Consider the following 21,451-nt stretch of genomic DNA (forward strand, 5'->3'; position numbering starts at 1 on the left):
CTAAGAGCATTCACCTATATGCATTTAGTAAATTACACGTAATATAAGACGTAATGCTTGGGAGGAAAGGTAGGGGAAGGGGAAGGAAGAAGTCACTAAAGAGAAAGAGAGAAAGAAAAATGTGTAGAATAAAAGAAAAGGGAAAAAATTGAAAAGAAAAGTGAAAAAAAGATAAATTCAGTCTTAGAGTTCTATTATCTTCTCTTCTAGTAGGTTGAGCTGTGCCCTCCGGGCCAAGCTTCTGCCCTCAATATGCAGAAAACAATCCCTGTGAGGCGGCACCTCTTCCCCCACTGGGCGGCTCACCAATCCTGGTCACCTAGGGCCGGTCTTGGTCTCCAGCGCCCCCCGCTTCTCCTGCCAGCCAGGCCCCACTCACCGGTGCTGTTCTCCACAGAACTAGCTACACTCCGGGCCTACAGCCCCCTGGGTGCCCTATTCTCTTGAATGACTGGGCACTCTCTCTGTTTGCCATTCACCCAGACCCCAAGGTTGTGGAGCACGAGGCTGGGGGTCATCAGCTTATTTTGCCTGATTTCCTACAGTAGCCATGCCCCCGGGGAGCTGGCGAAAAAGGCCTTGGCTGTGGCCGCTGGTGGGAGGGGGAGATGGAGGTCATGTGTCCCTCCTGATTCCCTCTGCTCCAATAATCATGCTCACGGAGAGCTGGGGAGAGATTTTTGAGATTTCCCAGCTATATGAAAAGCCAGGGCTGAGGATCACACACCTGTGGTCGCTGATTTTGCTGTGGAGCGATCCCATCTGCTGAACTCTAATGACGTCAGTTCTCTGCCATGGTGGACGCTGGTCTCCTTACCAGGGTGTATGATGGGAAGGGTGGGTCTGGTCTGTCTCTCCTAAATTCCTACCTCAGATCTCGGTCCGCTGGCCCATGGAGGCTCTGTTGGCACCTCCTCAAAAGATCCTCAAAAGATCTGAAGTTTTGTTTCTCTACACTGCTCGAGGGTCTCTGTAGCGCTGAATCACGGCGGGTTGGCGACAGGTCGGTGGTGGGTCACCAATCAACCAGCCAGTACCTCTGCACTTGGGGTGGCCTGGATTCACCCGTGCCCGAGCGCTCTGCAGCTTCTGAGAAGCTCAAACTGCTCGCGTAGGTTTCACCTCAGCCCAACTTTGCTGAACGTTCCTGAGCAGACAGCATCCAGTCGTTCTGAAGTCTCTCTCTGCCAGCATAGCTGAGGAAGTCACAGGAGTGCTCCCTCCGCACCCACTGCCATGTTCTCCCTCAAATTATTTCTAAGAAGACAGAATAAACAAGGCTAGCCTCTATGAAGGAAAAAAAAATCTAAATACTACTTTACTATTATTTGGTTTATAAAGACAACTTTGCTCTTGCTAATGGTCACAGATACCACATTTTGCTAGTTGCCAACATAGCTTAATGATATTGCTTAAATTGTCACCACTCCAGTATAACATTGAATGTGTCCCTGCCACTGCAACACCATTGCCATAAAGAGTTCTCAATTGCCTTGTGTCTTTTAGACAGTTGTTTCTGATTCAAATAAAAAATAATGCATATCATTTTTCAATGTTGGGTTATATCTCTGTACTCTAACTACAAGGAAATCAAGAAATGTGAAATCTGGCATTTTCAATATTTTAGAAAAAAATTAAATCAATAAATATATTATACATAATTGTGGGGCTCATTTTTTTTGGTATATTCAGAAATGTCATGACCTAGTTTGCTCCAGTACTTCTCTTTTCCTTCCCCTCCCCAGTTTCATTCCTCTACAGTAGTGGTCTTCCTTTTAGTAGGCACATTATAGTTATACATAAAGATGGAAATCATTGTGATATACTTATACACACACATAGCACAGTTTGATCAATTTCATCTAAGTATTAAGAGAAAATTCTGCTTCATAAGGCAAGCTATTCCCAAAGATTGGAAATTGTTGGGCAACCAAAAAAGGAAGGATAAATATTCACTTTAGTTGCAAATTCTAATTCATATCAAGGTGAACTTATTAGTTTTTCTCAAGAAAATATAAGGCATAATAACTCAGAAGCTACTTCTTTCATTCTTAAGGAAGAAGTTTTAGCTAATATATGGATTTAGTTATCACTCTTTTTTTGGTAATTTTTTTTCTTTTTTTTTATTAGTTACACATGACAGTACAATGATCTTGACATATCATACATTTGAATCAGATAGGGTATAATTTCTCATTTTTCTGAGTGTACAGGTTGCAGAATCACATTGGTCTTCAGCCATTCCACACTATATATGCATATATCAAAACATAATTTTGTATAACTTAAACCTATATTTTATTTGTTAAATAAAGGTAAAGAATAAGAATCATTCTTTCATATGAGCCACAGAAGTAGCCAGAGTTTTTAAGGCAATTGATTACCCTACCCCAATTCATAATTGTAAGTAAGAAACAAACTTATGGGGAGATTACTGTTCCCAATCAGAGCTTAAATGTATCCTGGTATACTAGGATCTCTTTCTTCTGCAGGAATCTCTCAGCCTAAGCAAGACAATACACCAAAATAAGTGAAATTATTTCAATTTCTTTCATGTACACATGGGGAATTTTAATACAGAATTATGATGTTATAGATAAGGAAGATAGTTAATGTACTTTCTAACTTAATCTAACTTGACCTAAAGCTCCTAAGGAAAAACATCTAATGATTTAAGCTTTCTCAAAAAAGAGATTTTTTTCCATAGATAGTTTTTCTGCTACAGCTGTAGCTCTCCTGCCTTCCATTTTTTTACCTATGTATTTAAAGGGTCTTTTATTTACAAACAATATCCCCGCTCTCCAGAAAATTCTACCCCTTTCTATAGGTTATAAAAAAGGGACTCTCCATTTCTGGATCATTACCAGCTCTCACAGCTTGAAGTTTGAATAGTGACTTCAAAAGACTCAGATTCATCTGGATGCTCAATAGTATAACTACTTTCTAAGATTCTTAAACGCTAATTTAAATTTCAATATCTAACCAGTAGAAACTTTTAGCTTGGTAATTCTTTTTGTTTTTTGGTCTGTTAACTGTGCACACCTCCAAAGATAAAATATTATTTTTTATTTTCATCAGAAATTGCACAGTCTAAATCCATGTTGAAGAAAATAATTCTATAAGAAAGATTTTGGTTCATGGGGCTGGGGATGTGGCTCAAATGGTAGCACGCTGGCCTTCCATGCTTGCGGCCGGGGTTCCATCCTCAGCACCACATACAAACAAAGATGTTGTGTCTGCTGAAAACTAAAAAAATAAACATTAAAAAATTCTCTCTCTCTCTTAAAAAATGATCTTGGTTCTGTCATGAAGTAAATGTGTTTTTGTTAAAAAGCTAAAAAAAATCTTCTTTGAAGTAATCAGAAAATGTCACACAAACTTCCCCATTATTCCACAGAATGTTACTAGCCTCAATTTAATGTTCTGTACTCAGTCTCTTTAACATTGAAAATAGAGGAATGGCAGTTAGAGCTCTTACAATAGTTCTCACTACAAATCAGCCCTAAAATTCAAATATGTATCTATGACTATAAAGAAGAATTAGCAAATCAATGAGTTCTATTTTGTAGGAAAATTCACAGAATTAATTCCTTAGATTAAAGATTGCCAGTACTAGAAAGTTTCTGAATGGATAATCAAGTTCTGAATTTTCTCTTGAAAAATGACAAAGAGGCTCTAATAAAGAAGTGTTTTGACAATCATCAGAGCAAGAAACATTGTTTACAGTTTGCAAATTTGTAAATTATGATTCCTGAATTTATTACCAAAAACTCAAATTTAGCCAAATCATATTGTAACCCCTATTACCTAACCATAGGTGTATATTTTTTTAAAAACAGCTTTGTAGGTGGATATGAAAGAATGGTCTTAAAAGGCTGTCATAAATTATTTGATAATTAATCTTTTGTTCAAAAATATATTTTCTAGGAAGAGTGTGGTGGCACATGCATATAATCCCAGCAGTTCAGTAGGCTGAGGCATAAGGATCAGGAGTTCAAAGCCAGCCTCAGCAAAAGCAAGGTGTTCATCAACTCAGTGAGACCCTGTCTCTAAAATACAAAAATAGGACTGGGGATGTGGCTCAGTGGTTGAGTGACCCTGAGTTCAATCCCTGGTACTAAAGAAAAAAATGTATATTTTTATAAATATATTTTATAAATATATACTTATATGCTTATATATTTTTATAAATATATTTTGTATATTCCACATACATTTAAATATAAAACTATTGAATAACTTTCAAGATGGATATTAAGAGATTTAAAGATTAAAGATATGATGTGAAATGAATTAGTAAAATCTCAAGAATGAACTGATAAAATATCTGCAATTTAACTTGTTTTTACTCTAAAACATTTCAGATTTTTAGAAAGAAGTACAGATTTCTTTCTTCTATTTCATGTGGTTTAAAACTATACTACAGTTATTTAATATTTTAAATTTAGTCTTCCAGGAAATCAGTTCAATAGACTATAATATTGCAGTGTATTTTAAGTGCTCAATTAATACTCAATGACCATGATGAATCTAAAAATGTTCAGAAAAATCTATAAAATTTGTGTTTGGATTATGATGATACAGACTTGATTAATGATAAAAGGATGTATATAAAGAGAACCATATATTTATATGTTGGTAAAATAGCCTTCAAAGGATTTTATTTTTTGCTGAAAGAAACATGTTTTTAAGTTTCTTTTCTCTACACTCCAAATTAATGGCATTTATATTCATACACTTACAAGAAATTTCATTGTGGAGAAGCAGTAATTTAATGTGGTAATTTTCTCAGTACTCTTGTTATAGGTAAATATTGTTCTAATTTATAAGCCAGGTTCAATTGACTAAAACAAAGAAAGTCAAATGTTCTTCCAAGGAGTAGGATGTATCCATTCAAATTTTAAAATGAGCATTGAAACAGGAATAAGACAAGCTTATTTCTGAATTTATAAAAAGATTAAAATTCACAAAGTTAGTATCAGAAAAAATAACAACTTTAATATACTTATTTATGAATAGGCATCTTGTCTACAGTGATTGGTTTTCCTGTCACACACATATTCCCTGTCACTTTCTTTCCTTTTGCCTCTCTTCCTTCATTTTCTTTTTTGAAAATCTATGCCAAAGTAGAACTTTAAAAGGAGTTTTCACATATCTTTTTATTCAAGCTTGAAGTCTTTAAAGACATGTAATGCTTTCTACAATGTTTAAACTTAAAATAATATTCAAAATTTACAATTATACAGACAAATATTTGTAATATGTTATACATTAGGAAGAAAATCTGGATTTAAAGAGTATGAGAAAAATAGAACATCAAAAATTTGGAAAATAAAGTACTGGGTTAAGATAACTTTCTGAAGAAGAAATAATATACTCGAGTTAATTCTGACATATTTTTCCAAAATGATAATCTACATCCACAAAGCAAACATAGTTCAGCGTCCATGAAGGATGTATAATGTAGAAGAAATGATAACACAGTAAAAGTGAGAAAAATCTCAGAAAATTTGAAAAATCATTTTTCTTGAACAACTTGAGGCCAAAGGGTAAATGGGGTAAATTGAAAAAAGCAGTCTGAATTCCAGAGACTTAAGTTCTTTGAAAGAAATATGTACCACAGAATGCATTCTGTGAAGAACTCTAGTTTCAGTAAGCACTTGGGGACAAAGGCTGGGGATGGAGAGTAATGACTACCAAGATGGAGCAAGAACTCCTTAGGGTGATAGAAATGTTCTATATCTTGATGTGTCTACATATGTTTATATGTGTATGTTTAATAACTTCATTCTCAGAAATAATTATTTTTATATTTATGCATTCTTGATTAGGCATTTAGCTCAATAGTTATTTATTAGGCAATGTATATTTACATATCAGTTTACCATTTTTGAAGTGCTTTTAGTTCTGTATGAGTTATAAATACAAAACTGAAATGTGATGTAGCACAGGAGATACTAAGTATTTTTATCTTATATATATAGGACTACACAGAGTTAGAAAAGTTAAGATACTTGCTTAAAACAGAGTGAAGAGTAGAGTCAGTTTTTGAATACAAGTCTTCTGAGACCTGTTCAAATGATTTTCAAGTTACTCTCCCCAGACACACATATAAAATTTACACTGTGCACAAGAAATAAAAGCAACATTTTGATAGAATCCATTCCACAAATACTTATATGACAGACACTATTTGAGACCCTGAAGACAAAAAATATGAATAAAACAAAGTTCCTTTCATGTTTCAAGAAACAAGTAAATTAACAATAAAGAGTTAAGTATATGAGCATGCATTCTTCCTTTTTTTTACCATGTCAGTTTTCTAAAACCAGTCTAAGAATCCTATACCAAAAAAATCACTCATTTCTAACATCCATCCATTTCTAAATCATGCAATTATCTTCTTTTACCTTCAGAGGAAATAACTCTATCCATTTTTGTAAAAATGACATGTCCAGTCTTTACATAGAACTTACTGTGTGCCAACAACACCCATTCTTAATATTTTAGACATATTACCTCTTTTAATCCTTGAAGCATCTCTATGAGTAATGTACAAATATTATATTCATTTTATAGATGTAGAGCATGAAGGATTAAAAGTCATTTAAATAAAGATAGGATTGAGAATTAAACCCAGTAGGTTGCATCCTATTTTATTCTTAACTATTACATAAAATGACATTTGTAATAACACAGTTCTCATTAGCTCAAGCAACATCAACTTATGATAACTGAGAATCAATGCAATGAAACTTAATATGCAATATCCCAAGGCACAATAAAAATAGTGCTGATTTCAGTGTAGGATAAGATCTCAAGCCCCACGGAATCTCTCAATGGCATGATAGAGGACTAAAATCCATCTGCATTGTATGAGAGGTCATATGGCTTGGTTGTGGGGGGGGGGGACAAAGCCTTGAATAAAGGAATTCTATTCCTGTTTCTCATGCATTGGGTCTATGGTTTTACAAGCTACTCTACTTTTCTAAGCTTAGTTTCTTCATATCTGAAAGAAGAAATCCATCTTCAGGATTTTTTAAATGATTAAATATGAATTTTAAAGTAGTTAGTATAGTACCTGAAACATTATAGACATGCATATATCAAAGCATCACATTGTATTTCATACTTGGACACAATTATGATTTTCAATTAAAATAATATTAAGTAAGAAAAAAAGTAATTAGTCAGTTTGAGCTACCATAACAACATGCCATAGAGTAGGTAGCTTATTAATCTACAGTGTAGAAATTCTGATTTAGTTCCTGGTGATGGCTTGCTTCCTTGTTTAAAGATGGCCTCTATCTTTAAATGTTGTGCATTTACACGGGCTTTCTTTGGTGCAAGCTCAAGGGGAGGGGGAAGAGGAGAAGAGAAGGGAAGAGAAGAGAAGAGAAGAGAAGAGAAGAGGAGAGAGAATTCTCTAGTTTCTTAAAAGTACACAAAGTTTATTTTGAGCCCCCATACCCTAATGCCCTCATTTAACCTTAATTATCTCCCAAAGAGCATAAATTTAGTTTTCTCTACAAATACCATGACATTGGGAGTTAGCATTTCAGCATGTGAATTTTGGTGGGTGTAGACATTTGCTGTATTACAAAAACTATAAGCCACATTTTCTTTATTATTTCTGTTTTGATGTGTTTAGTTTGCAACTATCACAGGACTGTTAGAAGCTTGAAAGTCAATCTGGAGTTAATTTAAACTAACGGTGTCATTTATGTATGGATTTTACTTTCTACATTAAGTATTTATCCTCTCCCCAAATTTAGAATCCCTGATCACATTGAAAATTAGTATGGCTCTCCAGAAGAACCATATTTAGTCCTGACTTATTTGTCCATATGAATCTAGAAACTCACTTTTCTCTTCCACTTTATTAATATGTATTTAAAATCTGTATAGGACAGAATACATATCTTAATTATTTTATGTAGATGGAACATATATAAGGCATATATAAATGAATATATACATATATTCATCTGTACATGCACTCAATTGTGTTTACTCTAAAGACCTGTGGAATTAGCTTGTGAATGACCTCCATTTTTCTGTGTATTTATTATTTGATTGTTCATTATTCTTATGAGAAGTTTTTTACCCCCTGTGGCTTTTTAAAGTTTATAAATTCTTCTTAGTTATACATGACACTAGAATCCATCTTGATAACATTATATAAGCATGGAATATATCTTATTCTAATTAGGTCCCCATTCTTGTGGGTGGGCATGATGGTGGGATTTACTAAGGTGTTTTATTATGTGTACATAGGAAAATTATGTTAGATTAATTCTACTGTATTTCCTACTCCTATCCTCCTCTCTTCATTTGATTTCCCTTTGTCTAATCTACCGAAATTCTTTTCTTACCCTCTCCCTCTTTATTGTGGTTTAGCTTCCACATGTCAGCATAAATATTTTAAGAACATCAACTTGGGTCTTTTTGTTTGTTTGCTTTTCTAATTGCAGAACATTAATATGTGATTTATTTTTTTCCTAAAAATTTGTTGATATGTGGTTAATGTTGATATGCATTTATTGACCACTGTTTGTAAGAATTAGGTACACATAATTTAAAATAATAAACTAACAGTCTGACAACAAGGATGCCGATATAAGTACAATTGACAATGGTTGTGACTTTTTACACAAGCCTAGAATCAATTGAGATATCTTCAAAGTACTTAATTTTATTTTGAGGACTGTTTTTCTGTAGAAATACATGATTTTACTTTTAGCTCACTTTGTAACATTTGAAAAATATTTTATGTATAGCATGTATACATTAGGATTCCTTGGCTTGGAAAGTAGTTACCTTGGTACTTTTAAATGAATACAGTTGTTTATAGATGATGACCTTCCTCTTTTATTATGTTATGAAACAAGCCAAAGTGCAGCCATAAAATGGCTCAGAGGTTTTTGTAGAAGCCATCAGAGGAGAAAAGCTGGAGGTAGTTGGCCCATGACCAGTATTGGAGCCAATTTTACTGCTGCATTAGGAAATGTGTCTTGGAAGCCAATGGTCATAGATGCAGATGCGGTGGTTGGAAACATTCCATGGCACAATTTGATCAGTGAGTTAAAATGGTTGCCAATTTCACAGTGTCTCCTTCTCTCAATGAGGTTAGTTGATATTAAAGTGCAAAGTGACAGCTCATCCAGGGAAAGACCAAAAGGATTCACATTAAAAAGCTGCTCATGGGAGAAGGTTTCAAGTGACCTTTAGAATAGTTTAATTGTGCCAGGACTCTGATTCATGTCATTTACTTTTTTACAAGCCTTAAAATGTTCATTGAGGAAAACCAGACTCTGCATTTCAACTGTGGAATTTAAGATTATAATTAGACAGATATGGCCAGATTTACTAGTCATATACTTAAAATTAAATGAAAACTGAAAGTGGGGCAGATGAATATGAAATGATTGCTGAATAAAGGAGGTCAGTCAGTGTTTATGCAAATTCAGGAAAGAAATTTATTCTATATCATTAATGTTTACTCTAGGACCAGAAATTTTCATTAACTGCAACAATAACATTCCTTTTTCATACAGATTTCATGAAAGAAGCAATATAAAAGTCAGAAAGTAAGAAAGTATTCTGTGAATTTTGATTACATGACTACAAATCACAATTACATATATAATAAGTGAGAGTGGAAAATGTTAACTCACACTACCCATACATTTTTGATTCTTCTAATCAATATGAGCATATGAGATGCATTTTCCAGGTTATGTAATTCATCTGGAACTATGGAGTAAAGATGTTTCCTCTTTATTTCCCTTTTGGACAAAATAAACCAGTGAGAATGAGCATAAACTGAACTGATGGCTTCATGATCAATGTATTCAGCTTTATAACCTGTGAAAATGTGTAATATGCAGATTTTTCTTTTAAGAGTGGGAGAAAATAAAGATTAAATGTTAAGTTTAATCATAAAGGGTATTACTAAAGGCTACATCCCTTACCAATAAGAAAGTTTGATAAGATACACTTCATAATTATATAATCCCTATATAAGGAAAAAGAAGACTAGTACTCAAGAGTTGGAGAAAAATGGAGATAGGGGGAATAATGTTGTACCATTATAATATTTTCAAAATTCTTAAGAGGTAAATATCAACTCATTTAGTTATAGTCATGTATTTATTCATTCAATGTTATTGGGAACCTACTATATGATCTGTCCTGGCCTGCACATGAGTGTCAAAACAATGAATATAGAAATCCCTTGCTGTCATGTACCTTCAATTTTTGTGAGAAGTAAATTATAATTATATTCATACACATGAGATAATAATGAAGATAAAAACTTGCAAAAAGAAACAGAATGCAATGGAAGACAGAGAAATTAATAGTGTTATTTTGAGAGGGTAGACATTTATTTTTATTTTATTTTATTTTTTTTATAAAGAGAGAGTGAGAGAGGAGAGAGAGAGAGAGAAAATTTTTAATATTTTTATTTTTTAGTTATCGGCAGACACAACATCTTTGTTTGTATGTGGTGCTGAGGATCGAACCCAGGCCGCACGCATGCCAGGCGAGCGCGCTACCGCTTGAGCCACATCCCCAGCCCCGACATTTATTTTAATACACAATATTTTCCAGATTTGGGGTAGATTGAACACTATAGACATAATAAAATTACATGAAACAAAATTATTACCTGTAAGAAAATATCATTAATGTTAGATTTTCTTTTTTGTTCTTATTTTGAGATATTACACATCTCCTGAGGACTTGTGTATGTACATAGAGAACTTCAAAGAACAAATAAATACCAAGCCAGTTAGAAAAGCTGTTCTTTGATATAGGTTTGAAAAGAGGTTAATTGACCAAGAAACTGTCAGAAAACAAAACAAAAAAAAAAAAAAAAAACATACACACACACAACTGAATACACCTTCAATCCTTCAATTTACCTGGAGTTTTCATGTGTGATGCTCTCTCATCCTTTTCTTCTTGATCAATAGTTAAGCAGCAATATTCTAGCCTAGATTATTCCTGCTTATACACAAGTCACTTATGCATTTTTGCATAAAATCACATCATTAATTTGGCATTTTCCCTTGAAATCACTCAAATAAAAGTAGTTCTCAGGAATAACAATGAATGTTGGTATTGTATTGGTATTTAACTTCTCTTTGTGAATTTTTGATCCCAGGTATGCAAATCTTTACTCCTAGTCCCCAAATCATAGAAAATAGTTGCAGAGGACATTAAATCATGTTTAAGAGGGAGCTTCTTTTTGAAGCATGCAACAAAAGACTCACACATGTCACTTCAGAGTTTTACTATTTAAATATAGAAATTGGAGAGTCTAAAGTCTAGAGTAAAAAGTAAATCAGAGGAAAAATTGGTTATTTAAGTTATAACCGCACATAAATATTTCCCCTTTTTGTCATCTATTTTTATTCTGATCTCTGGTGTAGAAGAATGAATCTAGATACATAAATTTTCCCTGAACTTCTTTGCAACTTGTTCAATTCTATATCTCCACACCAAGCCATGATTTCCAGAATAAAGAAACAAAAATTGCAAAGTAAGAAATTTAGTGTCTTGTACAACTTTTTTTTTCTGTATCTAATTGACTTCCCACACAATCCTTAATCCATTGAAATTAAAAGGCATATGTAGGGCTGGGGTTGTGGCTCAGAGTTAGAGCACACGCCTAGCATGCGCCAGACACTGGGTTCGATTCTCAGCACCACATAAAGCAAAATAAAGACACTGTATCCACCTATAACTAAAAAAATAAAAAATATATATTTTTAAAAAAGGCATATGTGCAAAATATAATTGGAAAAATAACTAATGTAACATCACAACAAAGTATCACAAATGTTTTTCTGCAGAGTTTTATAAAGCTACATTAAACTAGAGTCACACTCTAGCTCAAATAGAGAGAACTCTGGAAGTCCAATACTGAAAAGGCGGATAATTTTGGACTTTCATAAGATTCTCCTTTATCTATTCACACTCATTTTCATAATCCTCTGTTTATATTAGCTTGAGTGGATCTATATCCTTTGCACTAAAAAGAATTAAAGATAAAGCACTCTTTTTCCATTTGCAAAATTTGAGTTTGTCTTCAGATGGAGAGGAAAAGAACACCACTGAACATACATACATACATACACACACAGAAAGAAGAAAAAAAGATTAAAATAAGTCTCTAATTGGCTTATTCCAGCAATTTACGGGAGGGGAAAAAAAAAAAAACGTGAATTATAATACCAGCTACAGCATGACTGACTGTAGATTTAGATGGCCTTAAAGTACCTAAAAGGAATGCAACTTGTTTGTTACAGTATCCATTCCAAGTCATGATATTGCCAAATCTGATCTGTGCACCACCATGCTTGTTCATCTGTACTCTGGGATGAATATAGAAGTTTAGAGAAAACATGATAATTAAAATCTGAACAATGCAATTTTAAATGTTTTAAAAATGATATTATAAAAGTAATAATTCATGAGCAATTTGATAACAGTAAATTTTAAATACCAAAAACAAAAGGAAATTTGTTTTTATAAAGTATGAAATCAGAGAAACAATTATATAAATAATCACAAAAACCTCAGAAAGCTAAATTCCAGGGTATGACACCATGTGAACATCAATAGCCATGAACTGAAGGTAAATTTTACTAAGTAGAAAGTGCTGATTATCATATGTCTGAAATTTTTGATATAAATTTACCATTTATAAATTCAAAACATCCTTGAAATTCTGTCCATTTTCAAAATTTATGTACTTTTAGATGGTACTTCCTAAAAGTTATGTAACACCAATCAAATTAGTTTTATTCAAAATTCAATTATGTTCAAATAGTCTCCTTAGAGTTAAAACTCGCTTACCTTTCATTATAACATTAAAAAAGCAATGAAAATGATGTATTCTTCTTGAGACAGTTTACTTACAAAACCTTCATTATTATGTGAATAAGTCTTTCTTATTTAAAGTGGTATTTATAATGCTTCAATATATCAGAATTTTAAAATGAAGTTGAGTAAAAGTTGAATTTCCATGAAAATTTCAGAAACACTTGGTCTTCTGAAGAAAACTTTCTCTTCTAATTTCTCTTCATCTATCCTCTTTAGAAAAAGAAACAACATTTTGAAAGGATAAAATAATCAGTGCATTTCTGGTAGCAGATTCATAACAAGCAATCACAGGAGAGATATATAGCAGATCAAAGAAAAAGAATGACTGATTCAAAATATATGTAATGAAATGAAATGGAATAAAGTTGTCCCAAGTTCCACATTTGCTCACAAACCTTAGGCTTATCTCTGTAATAAGCAGATCCTATTTTAATCTTAATATGTTGACTCATTAAACTGCCCTACACAATTTTTTTTTAAATTTTACTTCTATGTAAGACAAAAATTAGGTTTCTGTGATCATAACTACGATTACAGAGAGAATTAACTTTGTAATTAAATAATTCTTCAGAGAATTTTATTGATTCCTAACTTTGGGAATTTTAGTATTAATATAACTTTCTTGTGGTAAATTGAATTAAGTTAAATAATTTAACTGAAGTTTCTTCAGGAAATTATAAATACAGATGAGTTATACTAATCTTCACTGTAGAATGCCTTTCTCTCCCTATAAGTCTGCAATTTTTAGTTTTGTATGATCCCCAAAAGTAATTTTGAGGACAAATCCATAGTGATTAAGAATCCTGACTTTGTAAAAGTAAGTCAAACCCATGATGAAATACCACCCCACTGTAGAAAGAAAGGTTATTATCAAAAAGAAAGATGACAAGTCCTAGTGAGGATGTAGGAAAAAAATACATATATACTGCTGGTAGGTATGTAAATTAGTACAGCAGTAGGTGTTGAGAATGGTATGGAAGTTTCTAAAACAACTTAGTGGTGATCTGTGTACCACTATATTATCCAGCAATCCTACTAGTGTTGGTGATCCATACATTATTCAAAGTGTAGTATTGAACTTTCTTACTATCATTATATGGTAGCCAACTCTCCCTTCATATCTGTTAATGTTTGCTTTATATTTTCAGATGCTCTGATGCTGGGTCTATATATATGCTCATAATTGTTATACGCTCTTAATGACTTGAGTCCTTTATCATCATATAATTACCTTGTCTCTTCACAGCTTTGTCTTAAAGTCTATTTTATATATTATATATGTCTATGTGTGTGTGTGTGTGTGTATGTATATATATATCTCCACTCCTGTGTTTTGGTTTAGATTACATAGAATATTGTTTTACTTCTCTTCACTTTAAATCTGTTTCCTTGAGCACATAGAATTATAATGGCTCCAGGGTCTGGGCCAGGGCTTAAATCTTTGGAAGGGGAGCTACTGAGTGAAACATGGGCATGCACAGAGAGGCCTTCCCCTTGGATTTAAGACTATGAAATAGCTTGCTATGATAGTGCTTTGGCATCTGAGGTGTATGTGTAGATATATTCAGCACAGCATCAGAGCCAGGGTCGAGTTATGGGGTATACAAGTGCAGGCAGCTACAGTGGCTCCAAGGTCTGTGGCAAAGTAAGTTCTTTACAGTTGTTAAGCTGGTTTCTGGAGCACAGTTATGCACATAAAGACATTGATTTTGGGATGCAGACTGCAAACTGGCTTGCTGTGACTATGACTCTTGTATCTGAAGCAGTCCTGTTGTAGTCACAGAGCTGAGGTCTGAATTGTGGGCAGTTATGAAGTAGCCATATCTTGATATTTAGGGGAATGTATAGAATCATGAGAGGTTGTGACTCTGGTCTTGAAGATACACCATTGTGCCTGGTTTTACAGTGTGTGTGTGTGTGTGTGTGCAGTTTTATCTCTTACTCTGGGGCTCCTTATCAGGATGAACTCATCAGGTCATCTTAGTGGCAAAATATACCAGTGTCTTCTGCTCAGTAGGCTACTGGGCTTCACAGGAATTTCTACTCCATGGATGACATTGATGGTCTCAGCATTTGTTCTTTGATTTTAACTGTAGGAATATCAGGTATGCTCATCTTACCAGCAATAAATTTCATGTGTCTATTCTGTTTTTCTATTCCACTGTGTGCCAGAAGATTCTTAAATAGGTCCTTGGTGTGTGGATAGCTAAACCCATTTGTTTTGTTGTAGGAGTATAAGGGATTGGTATCTCCTTCTTTGATATATATATATATATATATATATATATATATATATATATATATATATATATATATATATATATATATTTATAAATATTACAACATGAGGCAAAGGCAAATTATATATATTTGATACAAACACATACATAGATAGAGAGAGATGTATATACATTGATATAGGTAGATATAGATGTATATTATACATCTTGCTATTTAAATACTACTTCTGGGGCTGGGGTTGTGGCTCAGTGGTAGAATGCTTACCTAGCACATGTGAGGCCCTGGGTTCGATCCTCAGCACCACATTAAATAAAAAAGAAGAAGAAACAAATAAAATAAAGTTATTAAAAATACCACTTATATTCTTACTTCTTTCTTACCAATATGTAGAAGTATAACTGTAGTTTTCTATAAACATTGTATGGGTGTGATATTGCTTAATTATTAGTTCCAATAGCTTCAATAGATCTAGCACTTTCTATATGCATAATGATGGAATCCACAAGTAAAAACAATTTTATTTCTTATTGTTAGTTTCTATAGTTGTTATTTTTTATTTTATTTAACTGGCTAAGCTAGGACATCCACTACTGAGTTTAATGGAAATGTAAGAGCAGATGTTCTGTCCTTATTCCTAATGTTAGGTCTACATTTCTGGCTCAGTAATCAAAAACCTAGTTATGTTTCATAAATACGTGACACTCTCTGTATGACAGCTATTTTCTCTATTAATGGGGAAAATGATACCTGGGTTGCCAGAAGCCACAAGCCTGTAGAAGGTTGACAATTATAAATTATTTAAGTGTGTCAAGTAGGAATATCATAACAAAAGGCAAAGGCAGATTATTTTGTGAGCTATGCTTTCCAACAAATGTTTTCAATGTGTTAGGCAACATTTCAATGCTATAGTATGAGGAAGTGAGCAGGTTTTAAAAAGAATGATGTGTAAGTATGTGAGTTTAGAAAAATAAAAGTTCATTTTCTCAGTGACTGTTTCATTGACCAGAATTTCATCAACAATTGTAAATGAGTCAAATGTAAAGAGTCTACTGAAACTATGTATTGATATAGATGTTTTCACTGTATTATAAGTTTTCAATGAACATATATTTATAATGTTAAAAATCACCACAATTTATAATTATACAAAATGACACAACCCAATTCAAGTATTTTGTTCATTTAAAATTATTTTATCAAAAGATATGCATGCCTCTACAAAAAAGCAAAAGAAAACCAGAAATTATCTTATTTCACATTACATTTTGTATATTTCAAATCACATTCATGCAAATTTTTAGCAGTAGCTGAGCTAAGTGAAATCAGGTGACATAAATAACTCTGACTTTTACTCCATTATTTTCCAAGCAACCAAATCCCTTCTAGATTCTCCATAAAGAAAAGAATGATTAAAGAATGTATTTTACACACATGTTGCATAACATAATGTACTAGCATAGTTTTATAACCAGATCCCAATATGCTCTAAAGTGGTGAAACTGAACATTAAGGCATTTAAAATAGCTTTCCTTCAGTGAAGAAAACAAAGGGGACAGAATGGAAGAGAGAAGGGATGGGATAGGGAAAGACAGTGGAATGAATCTGATGTAATATTCCTGTATGTATATATGAATATACCACAGTGAATCCCAATATCATGTACATCCACAAGACACTAATTAAAAAAAAAAACTATATATAAATAGATCAATAGAGTAGATTGAAGGGAAAAGGAGGAGGGAGGAGGGGAGGGAAAGGGGAAGTAGCAGAAAGCCCAGTAGAGTACAGGAAAGGGAACAGGGAGGAAGGTGAGAACATGCAGGGTAGGTATTGGGGACTGAGTTAGAACAAATTATACTCCCTACTTATATAACTATGTCAAAATGAATCCCATTGTCATGTATAACTAAAAAGAACAAAAGGGGAGAAGTGAGTGAATCAAACAGCAATTATAAAGAGAAAAATAAAATAGCTTTCTTTTAAACAATGGAGCAATCTGGGTAAAGTATAACCAAGCATCTGTCCCCAGCAGAAATCTGATTAATGAAGACAGAAATACATATGCCTAGAGAGCTAAAGTGAATGAGTGCCACTAATTTCATGATTCCAGTCACTCTAGAATATGAAAAGATATTTATCTGTAGTTTCCATGGATATTTATAGGTGTCCCAGATCAAAACTTAACATTGGCCAATATCTGCAAAAGAAAAATCAATGAACAAAATATGAATTCTTTCTCAGCAAGACTTTTTTGAATGAATTTTCCTGTATTTTTTCTTTACTTATTTTTTGGGTTTTTTTTTTAGATATACATGACAGTAGAGTGAATTTGGACATATTATACATATGTGGAGTATAATTTATTCTAATTAGGATCCATTCTTGTGGTTGTATATGATATGGAGTTTCACTGATCGTGTATTCATGTATGAAAATAGGAAAGTAATATCATTCATTCCACGTGTCATTTCTATTTCCATTCCCCCTCCCTTCCCTTCATTCCCTTTTGTCTAATCCAATGAACTTCTATTCTCCCCTCCCACCTTGTTCTGGGTTAGCAATCACATATCAGAGAAGATATTCGATCTTGCATTTCTTCTTAATAAAATAATTTTTAATACTACACATTACAGTGGTTGTCCTTATCTATTCAGGTTAATAAGGCAAAAAATAATAATAAAAACTGGAAATACAAAACAAAATTATCTTTATTTGTGGATGCCTTTGTTGAGTACATAGAAAATGTTAAGGGATCTAAAGCAATTAGAATTAATTGTTAAATTAAGCAGTATCACAGTGATAAAACATTTATTGAAAAGTTCAGTCTTATTTCTAGTAATCAAGGAGTAGAAACAGAAATAGTGCTTAAATATTAAGACATATATATGTACACATACACTACTATCATACAATTTTTGTGTCTATATGAATCATGTGCATTAAAAAACTTCATTTTTTACTTTTATACTATTTTGCCTTATGTCTTCAACTTAGATAGATCCTACATTTTTGGGTAGTGTCATCTATTAAGGCAAAATAATTCCACATAAACTTATGTATAAATATTATTCATAATAATATATAAACAGTTATTTTATAAACAGTTCTTTTATTTGCTACATACTTTTAGCTACTGGGAGAATTTATAGTTATATAATATATATATATATATATATATATATATATATATATATATTAATATTTATAATATTTATAGGAAATACGCACATATGTGTATGTGATTTTACTACTATCATTCTTCACCCCTTCAGTGGTTTCATGCACATAGATGATTTTAATTTTGACTTTTATATCCAATATTTTAATATTTTTACTGATGTTCAGACCATTATTTTCAGTATTATGATGAACACTTTTATGTACAAAGTCTCCCAGTACTCCTTATACCTAAATCTGAATTCATCATGTTATTTCCCCAAAACCTACTCTTTTTCTTTTTTTATTGATTGTTTTTATAAATAAAAGACAGCAGAATACATGGCAATGCATATTACACAGAAAAGAATTTTTCATATCTCTGGTTGTATATAAAGTATGTTCACACAAATTCATGTCTTCCTACATGTACTTTGGATAATGATGTCCATCACATTCCACCATCATTGCTAACCCCCTGCCACCTCCCTTCCCCTCCCACCCCTCTGCCCTATCTAGAGTTTGTCTATTCCTCCCATGCTCTTCCTCTCTACCCCACTATGAGTCAGTCACCTCATATCAGAGAAAACATTCAACATTTGCTTTTTAGGGACTGGCTGACTTCACTTAACAATATCTTCTCCAGTGCCATCCATTTACCTGCAAATGCCAAGATTTTATTCTCTTTTATTGCTGTGTAATAGTCTGTTGTGTATATATGCCACATTTTTATCCATTCATCTACTGAAGGGCATCTAGGTTGATTCCACAGTTTAGCTATTATGAATTGTGCTGCTATAAACATTGATGTGTCTGTGACCCTGTAGTATGCTGTTTTAAGTACTTTGGTGTGGTGAGCCATGTTTGTAGACCGTTGCCGCCATTAGAAGATGGCGCCGGTCTCCGTTGTGGATCTTGGTAAACAACTCCTTATTAGGAAGAGTTGGCGCGCTGTCCCTCAATACCCTATGAGAAAACCCCGCGTGGCAGCTTTGGATTGGACTTGAGTAAGCTTTATTAGGCTGTGTGTGGGTGCGGCGAGGGAGAGCGCTTGAGAGAAAACTAGAGTTAAGGCCTGAATAAACTGCTGAAAGAAGAATCCTGTGTCATGTCTTCCTTGCTGGCGAGGGGGTCGCGACAATTGGTGGCCCGGACGGGGAACCGAATACCTCTCAATCTCAGGATCCAGAACTTTCAGCGGTCAGGGTGGTGCACCGGTAAGTTCCCAGGTAAGTGGGAATCCGCGGAAAAATTAGCGGGTCGCTCCTCTGTAAAAAGAGAGAGCGGGGATTTTTTTTTTTTTGGACTTTCGCTTTATTTCTTTGCTTTCGCTTTCTGCATTAACGCCATGGGCGCCTCTGCTTCTAGCCCTATTCTGTCAGCCCTGGATGGACTGCTACGATCTAAAGGTTTAAAAGTTAAACAGAGTACTTTGCAGATGTTCTTGAAACAAGTAGATCTAGCGGCCCCGTGGTTTGCTTACTCGGGCAGTCTCACGACCCCCAGCTGGGAAAAGCTAGGCAAGGATTTAGATTTTGCACACGAACAAGGGACCCTCGAAGGTGGGGTGATTCCCTTATGGAAGTTAGTAAGGGGTTGTTTATCTGACAGTAGATGTCAGGATGCCCTAACCAAAGGACAGGAGGTTCTTGAACAATTGCATGAGGAGAGGTCCGAGGGAGCTGAAAGTATTAAGAGTGGGGGAAGTGATAGAGATGATAAACGTTCAAGTCAGCCAAAGACTAGACTTTATCCAGACTTGACTGAATTGAAAGCCGTTGAGGAAGACAGTAGTTCAGACAATGAGGAAGTATTGGAATTGCTATCACGGCAAGCTAGAGAAAAAAGGGAAAAAGGTGAAACTAAAGGGCGAGGTGATCCCCGTAAGGCTGTCTACACAGAACATAAGTACCCAAAGACAGATGTGGGATATGAGGAAGAGGGGGAGGATGCTGTGGAGGTTCCTCCTGACCCTCCACCCTATCCTAACCCAGGACTCAATAGGACGTTTCATGCACAAACATGGAGAAAGGTTCATTCGGACATGGGTCTAGCATTTCCTGTGTTTCAAGATGCCAATCGGGGGCGATATCATGAACCCCTTGACTTTAAAATTGTCAAGACATTGGCTGAATCAGTCCGAACCTATGGTGTGGATGCTGCATTTACACTTACCCAGGTGGAGGGCCTTTCTCGCTTTTGTATGACTCCGTCTGATTGGGCAAGCCTAGTGCGCGCCTGTGTTTCTCCAGGAAAGTATCTGGATTGGAGATCATTTATGTTAGAGGGGGCAGTAGAGCAGGCGGCCCAAAACCATGCGGCGGGACGCCCTGCCTGGGATAAGGACATGCTTTTGGGACAGGGCAGATTTGCCAATCAACAAACAGGGTACCCACCGGAAGTATATGAGCAAATCAACAACATCTGCATCCGAGCCTGGAAGTCCTTGCCTAACAGAGGGGAAGTATCTGGTAATTTAACTAAGATCATCCAAGGCCCCACAGAGCCTTTTTCTGACTTTGTGGCTCGGATGGTGGATGCAGCAGGGAAAATATTCGGGGACCCTGATAGAGCTATGCCTTTGATCAAACAACTTGTTTTTGAACAATGTACTAAGGAATGCAAAGCAGCTATAACCCCATATAAGAATAAAGAAATAGAGGCATGGATGAAAGTCTGTAGGGAAATAGGTGGGCCCCTTACTAATGCAGGGTTGGCTGCTGCCGTTCTCCAGCTAACCCGAAAACCACCACCTCATACAGGAAAGTGCTTTAGATGTGGCCAGGAGGGACATTTTAAGCGTGATTGTCCCCGAACATGTCAGTTACAGGACAAAAAAGGGTCATCCTCAATTGTTCGACAGCCAGGACTATGTCCTCGTTGCAAAAAGGGTAAGCATTGGGCTAATGAATGCAGATCAGTCAAGGATATCCATGGACAGCTAATATCAGATAAACAGGTGCCAAAAAACGGCCGGAAGGGCCCTCGACCTCAGGGCCCGCAAATATATGGGGCAATGGAGAATAGGACCATGGAGAGCGAAACATGGCCATCTCTACGACATCCCAAAGACCGCGGAGAACCACTACAGGTGCCGCGGGACTGGACCTCTGTTCCGCCTCCAGACTCATATTAACACCTAAAATGGGAGTCCAATTGG

This window comes from Marmota monax, unplaced genomic scaffold (assembly GCF_021218885.2).
Source record: "Marmota monax isolate L192 unplaced genomic scaffold, Marmota_monax_Labrador192_F-V1.1 WCK01_AAM20220418_F8-fsc00054, whole genome shotgun sequence".
NCBI lineage: Eukaryota > Metazoa > Chordata > Mammalia > Rodentia > Sciuridae > Marmota > Marmota monax.